Here is an 8825-nt window from a genome sequence, read left to right as displayed (position 1 = left end):
GCACCTGTATCAGGACTTTACACTAGATGCATGCCAAGGCTGGACAATGAATAAGGGAGACGGAAGAAGAGTGGCTACCTGATGAATTGAAGTCTGGTCCTGATGCAGAATATTGACTCTTCTACACGCTGCCAGAACGACCGGCGCATCTGTCTTAGAAGTACAACCAGCAGGATCCTTCGAAGGAAGGGTGGTGAGATTTAGTCTCCCATGCTTTGGACAGGGTATCAGGAGGGCCCAGTCCTTGAAGCAAGATGTTATGCTTGGTAAAGTAGAGGGGCAGTGAGCAAGAGATTGTCTCAGTGGCTGTAACAAGGGACTGCACAGCAGCCACAGGAAGGAGGTTGGTGTGGGACCCGCAGGGCTTGGTTCAGTTAGAACTGGTCAGCGGCACCCAGCAGCAAGAGCAAGTTAGCACTTCGCCGAGTGTGGCTCGGGAACCCGTGGAGCCCCGAGATTCTTCGAAAGGGCTATTTTCATCTTGTTACCTCTTTGCCTTTTTGGCTTGTTCACTGCCCCCCACCCACCCCGGCCCCCAAGAGTATATGGAATTTTCCGGAGGCATCGCAGCATGTAGAATCGTAAGTGAGCGAGCGCAGAAGAAATGAAAAGAATCCATCGGTCACCTATGAAACCAGATATGAATGAGACCGAAAAAGTGGAAAACAGTGCGGGGAAAATATAGCTGTTTTTCATAAAAAGCTGTCCTTTGCCTTAACCTGAAGTGGGTTCATTATGTTATTTGAAACAAATTCATGAAACATTTTTAAGAACCTTTCAAAGTTTTTGTTCATGATACAGCAACTATCAAAGAAATATAACCTAAATACGCAAAAAAAAAAAAGTTGGTGGATAAATGAAAAGATGAGCCCCCGCCCCCATATCTGGACATTTGAATTGTGGGTGAATTCCGCTTCACTTTTATACTTTAACAAATCATGTTCTCAGTTTATCATGAGAGGGTTACCTTGATCACTAGAAACGTCTAGGTTTTGTAACGAACCTCGTGGGGACGCTTATTGTCTGTGAGGCCCTGGGCTGGGTGCTGTCGCCCATGGAATGTGCTCACCATGGATGAAAATGCTTACCACACTCGTCCATGCTCACAACTGAGAAGACACACAGAGCCGAGTCTCAGGACCCTGTAGCCTGCAGAGACCTGGGAGAGCCTCAGGCCTCAGGGTGCCTGGTCTCTTGGGCTGGGCCTCTGGGGCCAGCTCCCCTGTGCACGCCTCTGCCACCCTGGGCCATGACCCGAAATGAGGGCCCAGACTCTGGCTGACACCCATTTCTCAGAAAAGTGCTGAGCCTGGCATCCTCCCGCCAGGCCTGCATTCCTGGGGCTTGGCCACGGGAACCAGGCTAGCGGATTCGGGCAGGAGTTCTGTCTGTCTCTGTTTCTGTTTATGGAAGAATTCATGGTGGCCTCACAGGGCCAGTCCCAGGATTACCTGGGTTCCTTCCTCACGGGGCTGCTGCCTGGTGTGGAGCTGGGCTGGGGAGCCCAGTTTGGGGAGAGCGTCGGCTCTGCCTCGCTGGACGCTGAGGACGCAGCCCGTGTCTGTGTGGGGTGGCAATGAACTTAGCAGATGCAAGCTCCCATTGGCCTGAGAACTTCTGAAACTTTGTCTCCAGGAACCTCACCGGATCCCCAACCTGTATTTTCCTAACAGTCGACCCCTGGAGAAATGACCTAGGCATCAGGGAGGCTCCAGCCTCTTCTGCTCCCTCACCCCATCCCTGCCCCATGTCCCCTTGAGCCCAGTCCCATCCTCCATGTGAGCGCTGCACGATCTCATTTTACATGTGAGTTCCAACTCTCATTTTACTCCAGTGCGAGGTGCTGGTGGTGTCGTGGGTGATCCGCATGAATTGCAGGTGGAGCAGTTCACCACCACCAGCCACTCCACTGGCGAAAGATGAGGCTGTCTGCTCCCAGAGAGACGGCCGGCCTCAGACGCCCACAGAGGCAGTTCTGCTCTGTCCTGTAGGGTCTCCATGAGTCAGGACTGGCTCAGTGGCAGTGAGAGAGGTGCTACTGAGAGAAAGATGGGGCTTTCTGCTCCCCTAATGAATTGCAGTCTCCGAAGCCCACAGGCGCAGCTCTATCGTGCCCTGTAGGATGGCTGAGTCAGAATTGAATGTGGAGACTAGGTGTGAACCTGAAGGTGAAAGCTTACATCTACCCAGGTGCTCCAAGAGAGAAAGGCCCAGGGATCAGCCTCCACTAGGATCACAACCCAGAATCCCCCACGGGGCAGTTGTACCCCTTCACACATGGCTGAGCCTGAGTCACAATGGACCTGCCATCCACCACCAACCATAGTTTAGAAACAGCTGAGGTTCAAAGATCCCAAGACCGAGGAATGAGGGCACCAGCCCAGCCCTAACCTCAAGTGAATCACCAACCTTTCCTGGCCCTCAGTTTTCCCATCTGAAAACTTAGTCTAGCCATTTGGTCCTTTTTTTCTTTTTGATTTGTTGACTATTAGTGAAACACAAGTGGAGAGTGGTGGGGGGCTAGTGATGCAGGCCAGTCCCAGAGAGGGGGCCCTGTCAGCTGTGGAGGGAGCTAGTGTGGGGATTTCTGTGCTGTCCAAGCAGAGGTGGGAAGCCAGGGCTAGTGCGTGGCTGAGATTTCAGTATCAGCTGCTCTGCCAGGGAGGCATTTCTGTAGCAAGAGTCGGGGACGTCTTGCAAAATCACATGAACGGAACCCCCTGCCCACCGGAGAATAAGCCTGAGCCCCCCAGGATGGCTGATCAGAGCCCCTAAGTGCAGAGAGGCAGGATGACGCAGGTTTCTGGGTTTTTTTCAGGGGATCAGGTCAGAGAGAATGCGGTCAAGGTCGGGATCGTTGGAATCCATGGGTCCACACTGCTCTTCCAGAGCACCGGCCAGGCAGAGATCGGACAGGGTCACAGCTTCTTCTGTGTGGGAGCCTTGACGCCCACACATCCCAGCAGAGCCTGCCTGTTAATGTACATGCCCTCATCCCCACCCCCACACTCCTGGAACGCCCACCCAGGCTACGATGAGGCCCAGGGGGACAGGGCAGGGCCTGGGCCCCTGTCACCTGCTTCTGTCTGAGCCGCTTGTCTGGGCCGGCCCGGAGAGGAGGCACTCCAGGAATGTGGAGGGGGGGCCAAAACACACCTGCCAGGCCGGGTCAGGAGGCTGTGGGCTGCAGGTGTCTTTCTGGGGGCAGCTGACAGGGCGGGTAGTGGTGGAACCAGAGGCTGAAGGGGCCTGTTCCCACACTCTGGGGGTGCATCCGGAGGGCAGCAAGAGACCAGGGCTTGGAGGGCCCAGCCATGAGCCACCTGGCCGGTGCCACTACCCACCAAGCACAAACCGGAAAGCACAAACCGGGGCCCCTGGAGGGCTTGGGTTCCCACCAACTCAAGGTGAAGGTCCAACAGGCCCATCGACAGGGTTTTGTGGCAACTGTGGGTCAAGCAAGTCTCCATTTTTCAAACAGCCTTCTCACTTCAAAGGAGCCCCTGGGGAGAAGTGGGCTCTGTACTGAACTGCTCACTGCAAAGTCAGCCATTCGAACCCACCAGGTTCTCTGTGGGAGAAAGAGGAGGCTGTCTGCTCCCATGGCACACTGCAGCCTCAGAAGCCCACAGGGGCAGTTCTACTCTGCCATCGAGGTCACTAAGCGTCAGAATGGACTCCATGACAGTGATGATGTGTGCGTGCGTGTGTGCGCGTGCGTGCGTGTGTGCGTGTGTGTACACATGTGTATGCATGTGCACGTGCGTGTGTGCATGTGCACACACGTGTGTATATGCATGTGTATGCGTGTGTGCATGTGCGTGCGTGTGTATGTGTGTGTATGTGTATGTGTGTGTATGTGTGTGTGTTGCTTACTTCATGTCACGGTGTCACATTTTGGTCATTCTTAGAATATTTCCAAAAATGTTCTCCAGCATTCCAGGGATCCCTGGTGGTGTAGCATTTACCCAGAGGGCTGCTAATCACAAGGTCAGCAGTTCAAACTCTCCCATAGAGAGTTAGTCTCAGAAACCCACAGGGGCAGCTAGTGCTACCTGACCCACGGTGTCGCTACACGTCAGAATTGACTCGATGGTGGGGAGGGGTTTTGAGCAGACACACTTACCAGACTCCAGCAGTGTCATCGTACCCTGGGTGTGCCCTGGGGAACCCGATCCACGTGACTCGCTTTATGGTGACAGCCTTGCGCTGCTCAGCGAAAGGTGGGAAGTTCAAGCCCTCTCAGAGGGGGCTCAGAAGAAAGGCCTGGTGATCTACTTGCCAAACTAATAACAATTAATAATAAGAATCAGCCATTGAAAGCCCTAAGCAGCACAACTATGTGCTGACACATGTGGGGCTGCCCTGAGCCTGGCATTTCTAGGGAGCTGCAGAGGGAAGACCGGGCTCTGTACTTCTGTGAAGGATGATGGTCTCAGAAACCCACAGGGGCAGTTCTACCCTGTCCTGTAGGGTCGCTGTGAGCCAGCACAGACTCAAGGGCAGGGAGTGTGGTTCTAGCGAGGGGGGAGTTGTGAGGGTGGGGTGGGACCTGGCCGTGTTCCGTTCTGCTGTACACAGGGTCCCAAGGGGTCAGAACCATGGCACCTGACAGCACCTTCCAGGGTCACCTCTGGGTGGCAGATGGAAGAGATAAGAAGTCTGCCCCCATCCCCAGCCCACCCCACTAGATGGTATTTTAGCAACACCCTCACCCCTCTCCACCCACAGCCATGAATGGCTCGCAGCGTGCTGCCCTCATCCTTCATCTGTCCAGAGAGCAGGACAGGCCTGCTTTAAAGGGCCCCCTTGTCTGAGCCTCGAGCCAGCACCACTAAGAAGCCCCAGGCCTTGCTGTGCAGGAGTTGCAGCAGCAGCATCAGGACCATGGCCAAGGGAGGCTCCTGGGACACTTAGGCACTGAGCACCCTCCTCAGCTCAGTCCAATTTCGATTCCCTACCAAGATGGCCAGAGGGCTCCTGGACCAAGGTGGCTGCTACCCGGGGCACACCTGCACGCCCCCGTGCCCCCCCCGGCCCCCCCCGGCCCCCCACCAAGCAGGGACCAAGCCTGGTCTCCATCCAGCCCCTCACCCCCTAGCCTGTAGCATGGGTGTTTCCATCTTGCAGGCAGTGGGCAGCGGGCCAGGTGGGCTAGTGCAGAACAAAGCCCCCAGGAATGTAGGTGGGCCCAGGTCGGCGGTAGGACTTCCTGCTGCAACATGCCAGTGTGTGTGTGTGTGTGTGTGTGTTTAGGAGATGCTGTCCCTCGCTTCCCCGCCCCCCTCTCCGTCCCAACACGCCCCCCCCCTCCGGGCCTGCCAGCACCCACATGACCCACAGTGAGCTGGCGCCACCCTACAACCCCCTGTGCAAGGTGCCTGCAGTGTCCCCACTGTGGGCCCACGCAGGGTGTCCTTGGGCTCAGCAGCGCCTTGCCCAGCTGTGGTTGCTGCCAGAAAGCCCCTCCTCTTGGGTGGGGCTGTAAGCATTTGAAAATCATAAAAAGGAAAAGTTTTGAATTAAAATTTACAGTTCAGCCTGCCTGTCTGCAAGTAACTGGCTTAGTGGGCACGGCTGACGCCAGCCGGGCTGTGAGGCTGCTGAAATCAGATACCATAGTGCCCTCAAGGGGAGGCCTCTCCCCGAGACCCAGGGCCCAGCTCTGGCTGCCCCTGGGAGGGTCTGTGGGGAGTGTTTAAGGCAGGCTGGGGCTTGGGCCCTACACAGAACAAAACCAGAAGTGTGTGTGTGTGTGTGTGTGTGTGTGTACATGTGTGTGTGCGTGTGCGTGTGCGTGTGCTGCGGATCCTTGGGGGTGGGGGCAGGGCAGCATTCTCGACAATCCTCTTCAAGCTCCGTAACCATCCAGGTCCCATTGCATGTCTTGGACTCCCCGCAGCCCCGTGCAACTGAGCTTCATGAAGTTGTTTGTGGAGGTGACCTTTTGGAAGTGATCACCAGGCATTTCTTCCGAGGCACCTTTGTGTGGGCTCGGGTCCAGAACCTTCCGGTGAAGAGTTCAGGCTTTATCTGAGTGCCCCCTAGAGACTGTCCCCTGATGCTGTCGAGTAGACTCTGACGCCCAGTGCGTCCACAGGACAGATCTTTGGTTAGCAGTACAACGCTCCTCCAGCCAGAGTCCCAGAATGAGAAAAGTCAAGAGCGGCCAAGGACCTTCTCCGCTCTCCTGGCAAGCCAACGGGAGTTGGGGGTCTTGTTGCTGCAGATGTGCACGTCCACTTCTCATCTCTGACTCTACCCCAGCACGTGGTCTCCCCTTAAGAAAAGCATGCATGGGACTTCTCTGGGCCTCACATCTCTACAGCAGAGAACTCACGCTGGGGAAAGCTCCTTCTGCTGGCGGCGGCATTATAATCAGTGACTCTGAGCACGAGTCTACGGTGGGATGCTTGAGCTCTGTTTTGGGTGCCTTCTCTGGTCCCCGGGCCTGGTGACCCCAGACACAGCAGCCTTTCACTTTGAGGCCAACAGTTTTGCCTTCTTGGGCCAATTGCTTTCTCTCCCCAAGACTCAGTCTCCTCCTCCGTGAAAGGACAAGTGACCCCACAGTGTCGGGTCTGAGGAAGACCCCCAAGGAGATGGGGCGACACAGTGGCTGTGACAATGTGCTCTGACAGCAGGAATGTTAGGAATGGTCCAGGACTAGGCAGTATGTTACTCTGTTAGGCACGGGGTCCTTGTGAGTCAGACCCCGCTCTGTAGCACTGAAGAACATAAGACAGAGAAGCCCCTGGCACAGGTCAACTCAGGGGTGGTGGTCCCTGCCTCCCCGCTTTGCCCCCAGGAGAGAAACCAACCCTGAACCCGTCACTTGGAGGTTGTGCACACTCCCCTCGCCCCTCCTTCCTGCTGCTCAGAACCTGAGCTCCAGGTGGCCCCTCTGGTGGGAATGGGTATGGCTGGGTTGAGGGTGTTCTTCGTGGACAATGGTCTTTTCCTACCCTCCAGGCCCAGGGACATAGGCACTGATGGGAGTGGGACCACCTGCACGGAGACCACCGTGCTTCCTTCCTCCGCAGAGAAGACACCACGCCGCTCAGTGCTTCCCCCACACCTGCTCCCAGACTCACCACCCAAGCCCCCGCAAACATCACAGCACCCCCTGCTTCCAGGAATGTGTACGTTCCTCAGCCCACCTCCACTCCTGGCCTTAAAAACCACCGTTTCCCTCAGAGAGTCTTTGGGAAATAGAGACACATTCATTTCTCCTGACTGCTTTTTCTCACCGGTGGCTCAGTTTTAAGATCAAATAGCACAGCCCAGGCCAAGTCTGGGCCCAGGGTGAGTATGCGCTGGACTCCGCACTGTTGGTCTCTGTTGGCGTGGCTGACCTGAGCTGACGGGTAGCGGAAGCCTGCCTGCTTCCTCTGCTGTCCCACCTACCAGAGGTGGATGGGGAGCATCTTGGGGTGCTAAAAACCCTAAGAACCCACCACCAGTGGGGTGTTGCTTTTCCTTGGCAGACCCCACTTCCCTCCAGGTGGGTGGGTGGTGGTAGGGGGAGCTAGGGTTATCTACAGAAGGTTAGGAATGTAACCAGGAGACCAGAACTTATTGACACAGCCCTCGAGTTCCGGGCCTTGAAAGGGCTCCCCCAGAAGCATAAGAGATTCTCAGAACAACCCCAGCCTGGGTCAATATTTGCCAGCAGGGGCTTCAGGTCTGGTGACTCCAGGGGCTGTTTGAACTCCACTTAAACTTCTGTGTGTGGCTTGTCCATGGGAGACCTGGTCCCCGCCCCCCTGGCTTCATGATACCAGCCAATCAGAAATACACTTGACTTTCAAAGTCTCCACCGGTGCCATTGGAAGGAAAAGCGTCCACCTTGTTTTGGAAGGCCCCGCTTGGTCCCCCGCAGTCTGAGTAAACAGGACTGGAGGGCCGGACCTGCTGAAGTATCAATCACCGGCAGTCAAGGAGCAGGCGGCAAAGGGACAAAGGTGCGCAAGACACAAAGACGGAGGTTTGCCCTTCTCCTGCTGGGCGCTTTCCAGCTTGTTTACACCGGCCCTTCGGAAAGACGCCCGGGGAGCTCCTGGGGGTGCAGGGTCACTGAGAGGGCCTGTCAAGGCAGAAGGGCATTTGGGGGTGGAGCACGTGGGCCTGGAGGTGACCCTGCAGGTGGGCGCAAGTCGATGGACTCTTCTTCCCCTTTCTGTTCACTTCCATGAAAGGTGGGGCACCTCTGCCTTCCAAGACAAGCCCTTGTCCGTCACCCTCCACCTGCTCTCCTTCTTCCTCTGCGTCTACCCATCACTGGGGAGGGGGTGGGGTGTGGGTGTGTAGTGGGCAATTACCCATGGGACCTGAGAAAGGAGCTACTGGCCCTTTATCCTGGATTCTGGGCTAGAATACAAATGTTTTCCATTGATGAGGGGAGCCGAGTCATTTTTTGTTTACTGAAAAGCGGACGGTAGACCAAAGATGTTAGGGAATCGCTGGACTGCTCCCCAGTTGTCATCGGGTCAATCGGCTCACGGCGCCTGCACGGGGTGGGTCAAGGTAGAACTGTGTGTCCTGGGGAGATGGCCAGGCCTTTCTTCCCTGTCACACCAGAATGGACTTTCACCTCCTGTCTTTTGGTTCACAGCCCAACATGTGAGACTGTTCGCACCACCCAGGGAATCCTGCTCCCTCCTCAGGCTCCCATTTGGGGCTCCGAGATGCAGTAGTCCACCTGCATCAGCCCACCTGGGGAGTTTGGTAATTGTGCAACCTCTTTTTAAAACTATCTCACTGCCGTATTGTCAATTCTGATCGCAGTGACCCTATAGGACAGAGCAGAACTAGGTTCCCAAGGC

This window comes from Echinops telfairi, unplaced genomic scaffold (assembly GCF_000313985.2).
Source record: "Echinops telfairi isolate 266 unplaced genomic scaffold, ASM31398v2 ScPeMD7_70;HRSCAF=299, whole genome shotgun sequence".
Taxonomy (NCBI): domain Eukaryota; kingdom Metazoa; phylum Chordata; class Mammalia; order Afrosoricida; family Tenrecidae; genus Echinops; species Echinops telfairi.
This window is presented reverse-complemented; position numbering follows the sequence as displayed.